Here is a 16,241-nt window from a genome sequence, read left to right on the forward strand (position 1 = left end):
CGGCGAGGCCACTCTTTCCTGACCAGTTAAACAAACAAACAAAAAAAGATGGCCCTGGCCGGTGTGGCTCAGTGGATAGAGCGTCGGCCTGCGGACTGAAGGGTCCCGGGTTCGACTCCGGCCAAGGGCATGGACCTAGGTTGTGGGCACATCCCCAGTGGGGGGTGTGCAGGAGGCAGCTGATCGATGCTTCTCTCTCATCGATGTTTCTAACTCTCTATCCCTCTCCCTTCCTCTCTGTAAAAAATCAATAAAATATATTTAAAAAAAAAAAAAAAGAAGATTGTGAGGGTCTCTCTCTCCTCCGTGGCCTCCTCCTCCGGGAAGCCAGCAGCGCGCGTGGGATTTTTCTGTCCTGGCGCCGCGACCCTCCCACCCTGGAGCCTGGATCGCGCTCCCAGCGCCCAGCTCGCCGCTTGGAGCCCGGGGATCCAGCGCCCCCACCCGGCGGCTGCGGCGCCTTCTCCAAGCGCCTGGCTCCGGCCGGGGCGCGGGCGGGAGGGAGGGAGCCCGGGCGGGGTGGGGGGTGGGGGCGGGCTGGTGGCGGGGCGCTTGGGCCCGGGGAGGAGCCAGCGCTCTGGCTGCCCGAGCGGCAGCTATAAAGCCCGGCGCTGGCGGCGGCGGCGGTTGGAAACGCGAGCGCAGCGCAGCGCAGCGGAGAGGTCGGTCGAGCCGAGCCCCGAGAGCCAGGAGCCAAGAGCCAGGAGCCAGGAACCAGGAGCCAGGAGCCTCGGGCAGCTCGGCCAGGCCTGAACCCCGCTTCCCGGACCCGCCCCCGCTCTGCCTGCCCGCGGCCCGGAGCTCTGCGCCCCGCGGCGGCCGCCGGACGCGCCGGCCTCTGCGCTCCCCGCCGGGGAGGCGTGGCACCGCCGGGGCGGCCGACAGACCGGGAGGTAAGGGCGCTGGCGGGCGCGCAGGCTGCCCAGCCTCGGAGGGGAGCGCAGAGTGGGGGGGCCGGCGGCTCCACGCGTCAGCATCGGCTCCTGTTTGTCTGCTCCGTGCTGTCTGTCTGTCTGTCTGTCCCCGCGCACGCCCCCCGTCCCCGTCCCCGGTGAGATTTTTTCTCTGCGGATCGATCCTGCGATCCCTTTGCCTGCGGCAGGTGCCCGGGCGCCTGTGTTCCTTGGAGCGCATCCAGCGAGGGGGCTGGGCAGACCCCCCGCTTTCCAGAGAGACCTCCCTCCTGGATGGGTCGCGGGGGTCGTACCCAGGACGGCCCTCCGCGGGGGGCTTGGGGGGGAGCCGGCTCGCAGGGTCCCGCTGCGGAGTCTGGACGACCTGGGAGCCGCTCGCGCTGCGCATAGGGGCGCGCGCGCCTGGAGACGCGTCTGCGCTGCGCTGCGCTGCGCCGCCGCCGCGGGGTCTGAGCACCGGCTCCTCTCCGGTCTCCTCTCCCCTCCTCCTCCTCCTCCCGGACGGCGCCAGGCTCCGAGCAGGGTGGTGGGGTGGAGGCCATTGAACCGTAGAAGACACGAGGGCCCCCGCGGATGTGCAGTCGGGGGCTCCAACCTGGAATCTCTGGAGGAGGGTTCGGTGGTTCCCGGCAAGGCATGGAGGTTCCGGGAAAGGTCCGACTTAGGTCGGAAGGCCAGGCAGGGACCCGGCGGAGCGCAAGGCCGGGTCTCCAGCGCGCGCGGCTCCGGGATCGAGGGCCGGAGACCTTCCGGAGCGGACGGACCCGTGGGGCGCACGTGCCCCCAGGAAAGGCGCTCCGTGCGTGCGCCCAGGTGCCCAGCCGCGGACTCGCTCTCAGCGCACCTCGGCGGCCCCCGGAGCCCAACGCCAGGCGCTGCCAGCTGCCGGATGTGCGGTCCCGAGTCCTGCTCCCTGCGGCCAGCGCTGCCCACAGGTGAGAACTCCCTTTGGACGGACCCTTTGAGGTGTGAGCCAGGGCCTGGCTGCAGCCCCGTCCCGGAGCTGGTGAGCCCGGAGCGGCTCTCTCCATTCCGGTGGTCGGTCTGGAGAGAGAGAGCGAGCCGGGGGCGGGCGGGCGGGCGCACCCGGGGTGGAGGGGGGGTGGGAGCCCGCAGGCGCCGCGCCACCATGGACAGCTCCCAGGCGCTTCCTCCGCGCCGGGTCCCCGGCCCTGGGTCTCCAGCAAGTCGCGCGCTTTCCTCCCAGACTCAGGGCGTTAGAGCGCAGCGCAGGGGAAGAGGGTGGGGGGCTGGTCTGGGGGAGCCCCCGGTGCCCTGTCCCCAGGCTGGGCGAGCCACTCGGGAGGAGAGCGTGTGGCCGGGCCGGGGGTCACCCTGGGCTCCTGGAGCCTCCGAGGGAGGCGGGGAGGGGAAGCCGGACTCCCCGGGGCCTGGCGCCAACCGCTCGCTGTGCCTCTCCCAGGATCCTGCTCCGCTTTGAGGACACTGTTCAGTGAGCGAGGTACCGGCAGCGTATGTTAGTGTCACAGTCCCAGGGACCAGCCAGACAGAGCAAGTTCATGGAGAACGGATCTGGGTGCCTTTGCCAAAGCCGCTGGGCTGGGTTCTGAGCCTGTTCGCTCCAAGGGGCTTACGGCTCCCAGCGAGGCCCCCAGCGTCCCCTCCCGAGCTCAGCGTGGGGTGTCCCTGGCTGGTTGCCTGGCAGCACGTGGGCGCACCTGTAGGGGCGCATCTGCCGTTCCAATACGTCCCTCCCCTGCATAGAAAGGCCGTGGGCTGGGGCGCTTCTGTTCTGGCGCCTCCATGAACACAGTGGTGTGGATCGCCCCCCACTTGGGGAAAAAAAATGTGAGAGATTCGGTCCGCTGCTGCCGAAGGCCGGCCAGAGAGTAAAATCCATGGAGCTTCCCCTCTTCTCTCTTTGGCCACAGCCTGTGTGAGTATCCAACAGTCATGTCCGCTCTGGGCCTGTGTCCAGACCCCCACGCGCGGACAGCACTGTTGGGACAGCTGAGCTGTTCATGAGAAGGGGTACAGGGAGTGCTCGGAAAGTGGTGGCCATCACAGGCGTATTTTGTATCTATTTATTTACATACCAGAGGCCCGGTGCACCGATTCATGCACTGACGGGGTCCCTGGGCCTCGGCCGGATCCCAGCTGCAGCAAGCTGACCTACCGGTCGGAGCGTCTGCCCCCCGGTGGTCAGTGCGCATCATAGCGACCGGTCGGGCGGTCAACGGGAAGGTCGGACACTTAGCACAGCACGCTTTTATTCTATGGGATGGCACTGAGGTCAGAGAGGAAGGGAGAGGGAGAGGGAGAGAGACATCCATGAGGAGAGAGAACCATGGATCGGCCGCCTCCTGCACGCCCCCCCCCCCCCCCCCCCGCACTGGGGATGGAGCCCGCAACCCGGGCCTGTGCCCCGAGTGGGACTCGAACCCTGACCTCCTGGTTCACAGGTCGTGGCCAGCCCTCTGTTCTCTCCCCTGACCGAGCCATTGTTCCACAGGGAGTCTGTCTCCAGATTATTTTCACTTTGAGAAGCCGATGGAGGTGCTGAAGTTGACGGCAATGCCAAAAAGGAAAAAAGGAAAGAAAAGAAAAAGTCGAATTCAAAGATAAATGGAATCATTTCTTGTGAGAGGGGTCTGTCCCCTGTTTTTCCCACCCGCACCGCTCGGAGGCAAGATCAGGTAAGTCATTTTTTAAAAAAATATATATATATTTTATTGCTTTTTAACAGAGAGGAAGGGAGAGGGACAGAGAGTTAGAAACATCGATGAGAGAGAAACATCCATCAGCTGCCTCCTGCATGCCCCCCACTGGGGATGTGCCCGCAACCAAGGTCCATGCCCTTTACCGGAATCGAACTCGGGACCCTTCAGTCCACAGGCCGATGCTCTATCCACTGAGCCACACCGGTCAGGGCCTGTAAGTCATTTTCAACACTTCCTCGCCGCCTCTGGTCGGAGCCTCCTCTCAGAAGCCGGCAGGGCCTCCCCAGGGGCCTCCGGGTCCCAATGGGGTGAGGTCCTGTGGGTGTCGGTGGGGAGCGGCCCCGGGGCCCCACTGCTGGGGCATGGGGTTCCCTGTCCCTGGGCGAGGAGCCCCTCCGTGGTCATCCCCACGCCGGAAGCACGTCCTCCCTTTGCGTGGGCCTGGGCGGCTGTGAGACCCTGACAGACGCTCGCTGAGCCGGGAGCCCTGGCTGAGTGCTGGGTCCTGTTGGGTTTCAACATTCCTTCCAGGCCTGGCTGGTGTGGCTCAGGGGTTGAGCGTCGACCTAGGAACCAGGAGGTCAGGGTTCGATCCCCGTCAGGGCACAGGCCCGGGTGGCGGGCTCGATCCCCAGTGTGGGGCGTGCAGGAGGCGGCCGGTCCATGATTCTCTCTCATCGTGGATGTTTCTCTCTCTCTCTCCCTCTCCCTTCCTCTCTGACATCAATAAAAATACATTTCAACAAAAGACATTTCACCCCAGTTCTTCGTGTGGGTGCAAATCTCCAGTTAGTGCAGCATCACAGGGGTTCGGATAATGGCAGCGCAGTGGGCCCTCTTATATGCATCCCACCCCCGCCCCCAAAAGTGTGTGTGTGGGTGTGTGTGAGGTATGTGTTGTGTGTGTGTGTGTTGTATATGTGTGTGTGGTGTGTATGTGTGTTGTGTGTATTGTGTGTGTGGTGTGTTTTGTGCGTGTGTTGTGTATGTGGTGTGTGTGTTGTGTTTGGTGTATGTGCTGTGTGCTGTGTGTGCTGTGTGTGGTTTATGTGTGTGTGTGTTGTGTGTGTTGTATGTGTTGTGTGTATTGTGTGTGTATGTGTTGTGTGTGTATGTGTGTGTGTGGTGTGTGTGTTGTATGTGTTATATGTGTGTGGCGTGTGGTGTGTGTGTATGGTGTGTTTTGTGTGTGTGTTGGGTGTGTATGTGGTGTGTGTTGTGTTTGGTGTATGTGTTGTGTGTTGTGTGTGTGGTATGTGGTATGTATGTGGTGTGTGTTGTATGTGTTGTGTGTGTGGTATGTGTGTTGTGTGTGGTGTGTGTTGTATGTGGTGTGTGTTGTATGCGGTGTGTGTGTTGCACGTGGTATGTGTGTGGTGTGTGTTGCACATGGTATGTGTGTGGTGTGTGTTGTATGTGTTATGTGTGGTGTATGTGGTGTGTGTGTGGTGTATGTGGTATATGTGTGGTGTGTGTGGTGTATGTGTTGTGTGTGTTGTGTGTTGTGTGTGTTGTGTGTGTGTGGAGTGTGTGTGTGTTGTATGTGGTGCATATGGTTGTGTGTGGTGTGTATGTGTGTGTTGTATGTGGTATGTGTGTGTATGTGTGTTTGTGTTGTGTGTTGTGTGTGGTATGTGTTGTGTGTGTTGTATGTGGTGTGTGTATGTGGTGTGTGTTGTATGTGGTGTGTGTTGTATGTGTTGAGTGTGTGTTGTATGTGGTTGGTATGTGTTGTGTGTGTTGTGTGTGTTGTATGTGGTGTGTGTATGTGGTGTGTGTTGTATGTGGTGTGTGTTGTATGTGTTGAGTGTGTGTTGTATGTGGTTGGTATGTGTTGTGTGTGTTGTGTGTGTTGTATGTGGTATATGTGTGTATGTGTTGTGTGTTGTGTGTGGTATGTGTTGTGTGTGTTGTGTGTGTTGTATGTGGTATATGTGTGTATGTGTTGTGTGTGTGTGTGTGTGTGTGTGTGTCTGCAGCCTCCCGTGTTGGTGCTGACTCCCTCTCTTTCTCTTCAGGAGCCAGCAGGAGGCCCAGCTCCCTGCACCGAAGGCCGCGGAGGCCCAGCCCACAGCCCACACCCCGGAGCCTCCTGTGGGTCCCCCGCCCGCCGTGTGGAGGGAGCAGGAGGCGGGGCCCGGCCCCCCGAAGTCCTGGCTGTCTCCTCGGTTACCACGCAGCTCCGGCTCCGGTAGGACAATGGTTAGCGCCGGAACACCGCGCCGTGCGGGGCTGGGCGGGGTGGACAGGGCTCCCGCGGCCCTGGGCCTTCTGTCTGAGGCCGCCGTGGCCCCGGGACGGACAGACGGACGTCAGGACCGTGCCGTGGGGAAGGCCGGGGGACGCGGGCGGTGACTCGGGGCCGCTCCAGCCCCCGCCAGAGTGACCGTCCCCTCGGATGGCGTGGGCAGAGCACAGTTTTGTGTTGCGTTTCGCACGGGCAGCTGCAGCTCAGGCGAGCAACGCGGGCGGGCCCGTGGGCTGGGTTCCTGCGAGGACCGGGGTCGTGTTGAGAAATCGCCGTTTCCACGGGCTTCGTGGCTCTCTCCTGGCGATGCACACGCCAGGCGTGGGGTCTGGCCAGGTCAGGGGGCTGGGGGGGGACTCCGGCGCCCAGTCGAACGGCCCTCTCACAGGGGTCGCCTGAGACCATCGGAAAACACATCTATAATCACATATAGTTTCTGTGATCAATCACGATGCTTTCATTACGTTCAATGTGTAACAATGAAAATCCATCCTGCATATCAGATATTTCCATGACGATTCATCACAGGAGCAACATGACAGTGATGACGTAGCCACGAGAATAATGTTATGGTTGGGGGTCCCCACAGCGTGAGGAGCCGTATTAACGGGCCGCGGCGTCAGGAAGGTTGAGAACCGCTGCTCTGGGCCCTGAGCGCCCTTCCCGAGCCCGGCCCGGCCCGTGGGGACTGGGTTACGTTGGGAGACTCTGCTGGTTGCCATAGTGACGCCTGTTCACCTCCGCGCCTCGCTGCCCAGCCCCGTCTCTCCAGGCACCACCCTCGCCCCTGTAGCACCCCATCCCCTCCCTCTCTGCTCTGTCTGTGCTCGAACCGGCTCTGCAGGAGGGAGGCTGCCCCCAGAGAAATGTCGCCAAAATGCATTTGTCCCCTGGCACCCAGGGACTCCCCCCCCAACGAGAGGAGCCGCCCCTCTTCTGCCCTGCGACCCTCCAGGGCCGGCTCTGGCTCCGCTGGGCCCAGGAACGCCTGGCCCTCCGTCCAGGGGACTGAGCCGGGCGCCTTCCTCCGGCTCCCTCTGAGCAGGTCTCCCCCTCCCGCCCCGACAGGCCGGCTCCTGGGCTCCTGGCCAGGGAAACAGCGAGGCCTTATCTCTGGATCTCCTGCCGGGGCAGCCGCCTGACAGGGTCCATGTCACTCAGCTCCGACCAGACAGCTGCTTAGGAAAGCCGGTGCCTGTCTTCCTCCCAGCTGTGCGCCCAGAGCCGAGCCCCAGGCAGCTCCTGCTCCAGGGAAGGCGGCGAGGAGCCGGTCCCCCCCCCCCCCCCCAGCCCCCATGGGAAGCGTCTATGCCAGGGCCCTGCCTCAGGGGGCGCAGGGGGCACAAGGGGCACAGGGGGCACAGGGGGCACAGGGGGCACAGGCTTCCCCGGTCCGGCTGTCCTGGGTCCCAGGAGCTTGTCCTGATGGGCAGGTCTGGGGCGGGGCCTGGGCACCTGCCTAGCTGACAAGGTCCCAGGCCAGGCTGCCCATGGCCGCTCGCTCTCTGTGATTCTGAGTCAGCTCGTGGCGTAGCTTCTGATGTCCACGTGGATGGGGCCGCTGGCCTGTGTCCTCCCAGCGACCTCCTCACGACCCTCCAAATTCTTGGAGACGGTGGTCGCTCGTCAGCTGCCTCGTTAGCTCAGTAAGAACCTGGGACCCCTTGAGTCGCCCCCCGCCCCCCATATTTTATTGATTTTTCACAGAGAGGAAGGGAGAGGGATAGAGAGTTAGAAACATCGATGAGAGAGAAACATCCATCAGCTGCCTCCTGCACACCCCCCACTGGGGATGTGCCCGCAACCCAGGTACATGCCCTTGATCGGAATCGAACCCGGGACCCTTCAGTCCGCAGGCCGACGCTCTATCCACTGGGCCACACCGGCCAGGACTGGACCGGGCATCTTTTAAGTGCACGGCCACCGTGCGAAGGCGGTTTAGCTCTGCCCGGCCCAGGCACGCGGCTGGCGCTAAGAGATCACTTGAATGGAAAGCTCATGTCTCTCCCTCGCTCCCCCTCCTACCCCCCGTCCCCGTGGCATCCCTGCGGCCGCCCGTCACAGAGGCCTCTGCTGAGCCTCAGGGGCAGGTGGTGTCCGGAGAGACGCGGGCCCCAGTGTTTGGCATGGTCTGCGTTAGCCACCCCGGGGGGACGGTGTTGGGGGAACGCTGCCCGCCCTGCAGAGCGAGCCGTCTGGCGTGGGGGACGGGCGTCATGTCGGAAGTCACCGTGCCGTGTGACGGGGGCCAGGGCAGGTGGCTCAGGCGGGGGCCGGCCGGGGGAATGGGGAGCTGAGGTCATTCCCGGAGCTGCCCCGAGAAGGGGCGGGAGGTGATGGGGAGAGATCAGACAGGGATTCTCTGCTGAGGCTCAGGTAGGGGTGTGGGAAGTGGGTGCAGGAGGCGTTTCACACAGAGAAACCGGGGGAAAGATCTAGAAGCCCCGCCAGGCCTGAGCCTCTCACCTCCTGCCGGCTCCCAGGTGTAGGAGGCGCCTCACCTGCCCAGGCCTTGACCTTGGGCCTCACCTCGCAGGAGAGAGAGCCCTTCTGAGCAGCTGGAGGCGTCTGGGTCCCGTAGTCTCTTAGACCAGGGCTTTAAGATGACTTGAACCGGCCCTGGCCGGTGTGGCTCAGTGGGTAGATCGTCGGCCTGCGGATGAAAAGGTCCCAGGTTCGAATCCTGGTCAAGGGCCCATGCCTGGGTTGTGGGCTCCATCCCCAGCAGGGGGCGTGCAGGAGGCAGCCGATGCATGATTCTCTCTCATCATGGATGTTTCTCTCTCCCTCTCCCTCTCCCTTCCTCTCTGAAGTCAATAAAAATATTTTTTAAAAAATGACTTTAACCATAACAAGGTTTCCCCCCCCCCCCCAACAACATCTTACTAAACCCGCTGTCTGGACCCGGTAAAACCGGCCGGGCCGGCGTCGGGCCTGGATTTTGGTCTTGAGGCCCCTCTGGAGCGCCCGGAGCTCCGAGGGTTCCCCGGAACACAGTTTGCAAACCTTGCCCTGCCCCGATGGTGTCCGCTTGCTCCCGGGCAGTCGGGTTGCTGGCGTGCGCGACCTTCGTTCTGTGGTGGTTCTTGCCGTGTCCTCTTTGCATTCCGATGTCTCGCTGGGTTTCGTGAATTTCCGGGGCGTGGAACCAGGATCACCCGCGTGTGACAACCTCACACACACACACATGGGCTCGGGGGCGGCCAGTGGGAAGGGACATGGCACGGGCGACCCTGGCCCCTCGATCCCACGGACCCACACTTGTCCCCCGCACCCGCTCACCGCGCTGGGGGCCGCCCTCCCTCCACCCCCTGACGGGCGGGGGTGTCCTCAGGGGGCGATGGGCTGGGGGGGGGGCACCTTGGTGTCAGCCTAGTTCCTGGTCCCGTGTCTCACTCCCCTGCCTTCTCCGGGCTCTCGGCCTTGCTGAGGGGTGGGGACGCGGGAGGGACGCGGGAGGGTGGTCAGCCCGGGAGGGGCTCCAGGGCGTGTCCGGCCCGTCTAGCTCAGTCCCGATTGGCCGGACCCCAGCAGCAAGCTAACCTACCCGTGGTCAGTGCACGTCATAGCGACTGGTCGACTGGTCGGCTGTCTGGCCCCTGGTGGTCTGTGCATGTCATAGTGAGTGGTTTAACGGCTTTAGCATATCATTAGCATATTATGTTTTGATTGGTTGAATGGCCGACCAGTCGACTGTCTGTCCCCTGGTGGTCTGTGCATGTCATAGTGAGCATTTGAGCGGCCTTAGCATATCATTAGCATATCACGTTTCGATTGGTTGAATGGCTAACCTGTCAACTGCCCCCTGGTGGTCAGTGCACGTCATAGCGGGCGGTTGAGCGGCCTTAGCGTATCATTAGCATATTACGTTTTGATTGGTTGAATGGCTAACCTGTCAACTTCCCCCTGGTGGTCAGTGCACGTCATAGCGAGCATTTGAGCGGCCTTAGCTTATCATTAGCATATTACGTTTTGATTGGTTGAATGGCTAACCTGTCGACTGCCTGCCCCCTGGTGGTCTGTGCACATCATAGCGAGCATTTGAGCGGCCTTAGCATATCATTAGCATATTACGCTTTGATTGGTTGAATGGCTAACCTGTTGACTGTCTGCCCCCTGGTGGTCAGTGCCGGTCATAGCGGGCGGTTGAGCGGCCTTAGTGTATTGTTAGCCGCCCAGCAGCTCAGTTTCCTGCAAACCCTCCCCACCCCCTTGCCCCTGCCCTGTCCTGGGTCCCCGGGCCCCCCCCCCACCCAGGCCACCGACAGTGGGTGTCGTCCACGGCCCCCCAGCTGGAAGGAAGCACAGGGATGAGCCCCACAAGGAGGGAGCCGGGGAGTCGGTGGGGGCCAACCGTGAAACACGCTTTTTAAAAACAAACTGGTGGTTCCTGCCGAGCCGGCCTCCCGGCCTCGGAGCCGACCCGTGAGCAGCCGCTGAGTAACCCGTGTGCTCAGCTCCCCGGGGCCTGGGCTCCGGAAAACCTCAGGCAGCGCGGCTAACAAGGTACTTTTCCTTTCCTTTCAAAATCCTGTTTGTTTTCTGGGGAATTCGACCCGTTTCCGTGTTACTCAGCAAAAGCTTGTTTTCCCGACGTGGCTGAGCCGTTCCCTGCCCTCTCGCTGCCCCCCCCCACGCCCCCCTCCCCGTCTGGCCGCCGGCCGGGCCCACGCGCTGCCCATCTGGAGCGCACAGCTGAGCCCCGGCCCCCCGCTGAGCCCGCGATGGTTTCTTACGGGGTTTTTTTTTATTTAGTTTTTTTTTTTTACGAGACCCAGTAGACATAGCCACAGGAGGAAGTCAGGAACACTGACCCTGTCTTTATTCAGCGTTTTCGTCCGTGGTCCACTGTGGTTTTTTTTTTCGCGTGAACTTGGACTGTCACATGTTGCCTGGCAATACTATATGGATGGCTGAGTCTTCTGATGCCCCCTTTATTAAAAATATATATTGATTTCAGAGAGGAAGGGAGAGAGGGAGAGAGAGAGACACACATTCACAAGGAGAGAGAATCGTGGACCGGCTGCCTCCTGCACAACCCACACCGGGGCTCGAGCCCGCAACCCGGGCGTGTGCCCTTGACTGGAATCGAACCCGGGACCCTGCCGTCTGCAGGCCGGTGCTCTATCCACTGAGCCACACCGGCCGGGGCTCTGACTCCCTCTTACATTTCAACCCTTCCCCTCCCCCGACCCCGGGGAGCACCCCCTCCAGGGGTCTGCCCCACCTTTCCGGAGGCAGAGGTGCATCCGGGCCAGAGATGGGGAGTGGGGGTGTGGCAACGGCTTTGGGTGATGCCGAAGGTGCCTGGGGCCCTTCAGCGAGCCGTGGACTTGAACTGGGGGCAGGACGGCCCCTCCCCACCTCCCCGAAGGCCCTCTCCCTGCCGGGTGGGGTGGGGGGTCGGGGGTGGGCGGAGAAGGAATGATGGTTCGCCACAGTCGAATGTTTTGCTCACGCTGCTGGGCTGATGTGTCACCCTGCCTACCGCCTTCTGACCAAGAAGGCCCCGAGTTCACCAGATTTCTCACCAGATGTCTCAACCCGGTTCCTGGTAGCGAAAGAGAAAGCAGCGGTCGGGCTCTGCCCCCGGAGCGTTCCTGAGGTTCAGGAGCCAGGGCTGCTTCTCATTTGCGCGCTGGTCGTGAACGCCCCGGGGGCACGGGGCGTCTGCCTGGTGCCCGGCTTTGAAGAGGCTTGGACGGCATCGCTGCGGGCTGTGCCGGTGCCTGGGCCTCCAGGTGGCTGCGGGCGCGCGCGCTGGGGTCTGGTTTAGATTTTAAAACCACTGGGTCATGTGGTGGCACGTGTGGGTCCCATCTCAACACGGTCCCGGCGTCTTTTTGAGAACGGCCCGGTGGTGGGCGGAGTTCCTGTTGCTCCACGCACCCCCACGTGCGGTTGCTTTACCTAAGAAACAATTTGAAACTTGCCAAGAAAAACAAACAACAAAAAAAAACCACGACGCTTTGATGCGATCTTGCTTCGTGCGCCTGAACTCGAGCTTCTGCTCTGCTGAGGTTGCGTGAGGACAGCTCCTCTCCAAGGTCAGGGGGACCGTGGGGTGGGGGTGGGGCGGGGGCGGGTCAGACGTCGCATGGCGTGCATCTGGGGGGGAGTCTGCCAGCATTGGAAATGATGGGCAGCCGCCCGGCCTGCAGCCTGTGCCCGGAGGAAGGTGGGTCCGGCGCACGGCCTGCGCCCCGCTCGGCGCCCACAGGAGCAGGAGCAGGGCCTGGGCTTTGCATGTTTCAGCCCTGAGACCCCGGGCGGGTGAGCTCTGGTTTAATTAATTAATTAATTTCGAACTAGAGGCCCAGTGCACAAATTCGTGCACCAGTGTGGTCCCTCGGCCTGGCCTGTGGGGTCGGGCTGAAAAGGGCTCTCCGACATCCCCCGAGGGGTCCCGGATTGCAAGAGGGTGCAGGCCAGGCTGAGGGACCCCACAGGTGCACAATTGGGGCGGGGGAGGGACGAGGGAGGTTGGGCAGCTGGGGAGGGACCGCAGGAGGCCTCCAGGGCGTATCCGGCCCGTCTCGCTCAGTCCCAATTGGCTGGACCCCAGCAGCAAGCTAACCTACCAGTTGGAGCATCTGCCCCCTGGTGGTCAGTGCACGTCATAGCGAGTGGTTGAGCAGCCTTAGCATCTCATTAGCATAGTACGTTTTGATTGGTTGAACGGCTGACCGGTCCACCAGACACTTAGCATATTAGGCTTTTATTATATAGGATTTCCTTATTGATGTCAGGGAGGAAGGGAGAGGGAGAGAGAGAGAGAAGCATCCATGATGAGAGAGAATCATGGACCGGCTGCCTCCTGTACGCCCCCCATTGGGGATGAGCCCGCAACCCGGGCCTGTGCCCTGACCGGGAATCAAACCCGGGACCTCGTGGTTCACAGGTCGACGCTCCACCACTGAGCCGGGCCGGCTGGGCGGGCCCATTGCTTTTATTTTATTTTATTTTATTTTATATTTTAAATATATTTTATTGATTTTTTTACAGAGAGGAAGGGAGAGGGATAGAGAGGTAGAGAAACATCCATCAGCTGCCTCCTGCACACCCCCTGCTGGGGATGTGCCCGCAACCAAGGTACATGCCCTTGACCGGACTCGAACCCGGGACCCTTGAGTCCGCAGGCCGACGCTCTATCCACTGAGCCACACCGGCCGGCTGGGCCCACTGCTTTTAACGTCAGCTCCTCTGAAGGGCCGCGCACTGTGCAGCCGTTACCTGCAGCCGAGGGCAGGGTCCCGGGCGACTCCTGTCCCGTGTGCGGGCTGTCACTGCCGTTACAGACAGGCTGGCCCGGGGCGGCTGGCCCGGAGGCATGCCTGGCCCACGGCACCTTAGCCCAGTGCTCACGCAGACCCAGGTGGGGCTCTCAGCGGAGATTTGGATCGGCCTCCCTGGCCGGCTGCGCTCGGAGCCACAGAGAGCTCTGTAAGCCGATAGGGCCGCGGCGAGACTCAGCCACGGACGCCGCCCCCTCCGCGGCCCACATTTCATCCTGGGCGGCCGGGCGAGGCGGTGAAACCCAAGACGCACTCCGGAGGAAGCAGCCGGGCCGGGAAGGGGCCGACCAGAGGGGTGCTGGGGAGGGAGGGGCCCTCATCGCAGGGCTGGCGGGGGGGGGGGGGGGTGCGTGCGCTCTGGGCCCCACTGCCGCGTCCGTCCGATGAGCCACCGAACATTTATCAGCCCGACCTGTCCACTGAGGCAGACACGGGGGCCGGGAGCTGCGAGGCAGTGGATCCAGAGGCCCCGAGGCCCTGTTTGCTCAGCCAGCTTGCCCAGTGCATGTCGACCTGTCGCTATGACATGCACTGACCACCAGGGGGGCAGTTTAACCAGCCTCTCCGCCCCGACACGGAGCCCGCGGGCCCATAGCTCCCGCTCCTGCCACTCATTGGAGGTGTGGGGCGGCCACGGGAATGAGTGGGGGATACTCAGATGGGGGGCAGGGAAGCGAGAGCACCCCGCGGTTCCTGGGGGACCTAGTGCTCGATTCCGACACTTGTCTGTTGGGTGGAGAAGGGCTCTCTGGACGGAGGCAGATCGGACCTCCTGGTACCGTGAAGGGCTTGGCGTGGCCCGAGTGTGCGGAGAAAGACGGATGTGGCCGAGAAGGCTCACGAGACCGGGCCTGGCAGGAGTCCCTGGCTTCGGAGACGGGATGGCCAGGGCTGCGAGGGTGGAGGGGCAGCAGCCGGTGGTCGGCACAAGTGCAGGAGGGGAGACAGAGCCCTGGCTGGGCTGCTCAGTGGTTAGAGCGCTGGCCCTCGCACTGAAGGGTCGTGGTGGTTCGATTCCCGGTCAAAGGCACGCGCCGAGGTTGCAGATTGGATCCCCGGCCCTGGTCAGGGCGCGTTCGGGAGGCAACCAGTCGATGTGTCTCTCACATATTGATGTTTCTCTCTCTCTCTCTCTCTCTCTCTCTCTCTCTGTCTCTCCCTCCCCCTCCCACTCTCTCTCTAAAGATCAATGGAAAAATATCCTCGGGTGAGGATCTATACTAATTAAAGGGTAATATGCTAATTAGACCAGACATCTTCCAGACGTCCTTCCGGATGTCCTTCTGGACAAAGCCACGGTGGCGGGGGCCGAGGCAGAGGCTGTTAGGGGGATCAGGCCAGCAGGAAGGAGCAGTTAGGGGGCTCAGGCTGGCAGGAGCAGGTGCAGGCCGGGCTGAGGGACCCCCCCCCCCCCGCCCCAAGCCGTGCACGAATTTGGTGCACCGGGCCTCTAGTTAAAAAAAATAAAAAGAAGCGGAGAGGCAATATCACCTTGCACGTAAGCACGCGAAAGCTTTCGCCTCCGTTTTCAAAATCATCATTGTTCTTCCCGTGAAAGGGCCTCCAATTCACGTCTAAGTCTCTGCTAAGCAATTTTTAAGCGACCGTTTCACACAGATGCTTTTCCCCAATTTTGAGTGTTTTCCCTCAGAAAGATTCCTGAGGCTGGAATGAGGTGGGCCCGGGGATATGGCCACTTCCGCGATGCCTTATCCACATGGCGGCCTCTGACGATTTATTCAAACCCGCGCCACCCCAAACTGCGTATTTCCCCGGCGTCAGACAGCGCGTCACGTTTTAAAGACCATGTCATCCCTGACCGGTGTGGCTCAGCGGATAGAGCGTCGGCCTGGGGACTGAAGTGTCCCGGGTTCGATTCCGGTCAAGGGCATGTACCTGGGTTGCAGGCACATCCCCAGTAGGGGGCGTGCAGGAGGCAGCTGATCGATGTTTCTCTCTCATCGATGTTTCTAACTCTCGATCCCTCTCCCTTCCTCTCTGTAAAAATATCAATAAAATATATATTAAAAAATAAAGACCACGTCAGCAGGTGAGAAGTCACACCTGATCGTTTAAGTCCGTGCTTCTTCCATGACTAGTCAAGCCAAAGACTAACTCCTCTGTTTGCTTCGCTAGCTATTTTTTCCTTTGCAGAATTGTCCATGGGTGTCATTGGGCCCGTTTATGGGGAACCCATCTGCTTATCAGAGGCAGTTCCGGGGTCTCCGGGTGGCCCCCCCGAGCGACTCTCACGCTTCCCGACCCGGCTGGAATGGCTTTCCGTTCCTGGTGCCGAGCGAGAGTCTAACCCCGTTTCTCCCTCGACTCGCCCGCCTGTTCTCCGACACAGCTTTAGGGAACAGTCTTCCCTTTCTCTGCTGACTCTGTGCTTCCAGTGAGAGCTTCTGTGACCCACTTCCCCGGTGGAAGATGTCAGGAATGCGATAAGGCTCGACATTCGATCTGCCCATCGGGGCGGGCTCCGTTCCCGGGGACCGGGCCTGGTCCTGTCTCCCCCGCCAGCCCTGCCAGCCTCTCTCTCAGACCTGAGCCGAACGGGGATCGGCCACCCCTGAGCTCCAGGTTGGGCAGTCCCGGGGGGCCGGGGGGGTGAGGGGGAAGGAGCTAGACAGCGCTTCCCCGCGAGGGGCTCGTTGGTGTGTCTCTCAGGGAGTCAGGGCCTGACAGAGACCCCCCACTGGGGCTCCCACACACGGCCCAGACTAGGGGAGGCCTGGCCAGGGGGGCGTCACAAATCTGGGATCCGGTGCAGGCCCTTCCCAGCCCCCCGACCCGGAAAAGGGAGTCTGTGCAAGGCTTTGCTCACAAGCAGTGTGAGAAAACGTGTTCATGGCCTGTGTCGAAGGGGCAGCGGAAGTCACCTCCCGACCTCGGGGTTCCAGGGCGCCTCTGTTGGCACAGACCAGGCGGGGGGGGCTGGTGTGGTGTGGTCAGGTGCCCATTCTCCCCCTCTGCCCGGGTGCCCAGAGAGCTGGTTCATGCCTGTGTATTTATACAGGGTCAGGGCCTGTGAGGTCTGACTGAGTCCATGCCTGCTGCCTTTATGGAATCAAGGAGTGGATAGAAGGATGGATGGAAGGAA

The 16,241-nt window shown here is 61.7% G+C and overlaps 1 protein-coding gene and 1 long non-coding RNA gene across 2 annotated transcripts in view; both read left to right on the plus strand.

Annotated features, from left to right (window-relative positions):
• The first annotated feature begins 692 nt into the window (after positions 1–692).
• Positions 693–16,241, plus strand: part of CEMIP (cell migration inducing hyaluronidase 1) — a 117,583-nt gene continuing 102,034 nt past the window's right edge. The window contains exon 1 of the mRNA XM_070400529.1: positions 693–893. The gene's annotated coding sequence lies outside the window, so the exon portion shown is untranslated. The remainder of the gene's footprint in view (positions 894–16,241) is intronic.
• The window catches only part of LOC138998329 (uncharacterized), a 56,994-nt gene continuing 42,132 nt past the window's right edge, over positions 1,380–16,241 (plus strand). The window contains exons 1-3 of the long non-coding RNA XR_011469136.1: positions 1,380–1,849; positions 3,388–3,571; positions 5,614–5,786. This is a non-coding gene — a long non-coding RNA (uncharacterized lncRNA). The remainder of the gene's footprint in view (positions 1,850–3,387; positions 3,572–5,613; positions 5,787–16,241) is intronic.

This window comes from Myotis yumanensis, unplaced genomic scaffold (assembly GCF_028538775.1).
Source record: "Myotis yumanensis isolate MYYU_CA2020_CCGP unplaced genomic scaffold, mMyoYum1.0.hap1 SCAF_20, whole genome shotgun sequence".
Lineage (NCBI taxonomy): Eukaryota > Metazoa > Chordata > Mammalia > Chiroptera > Vespertilionidae > Myotis > Myotis yumanensis.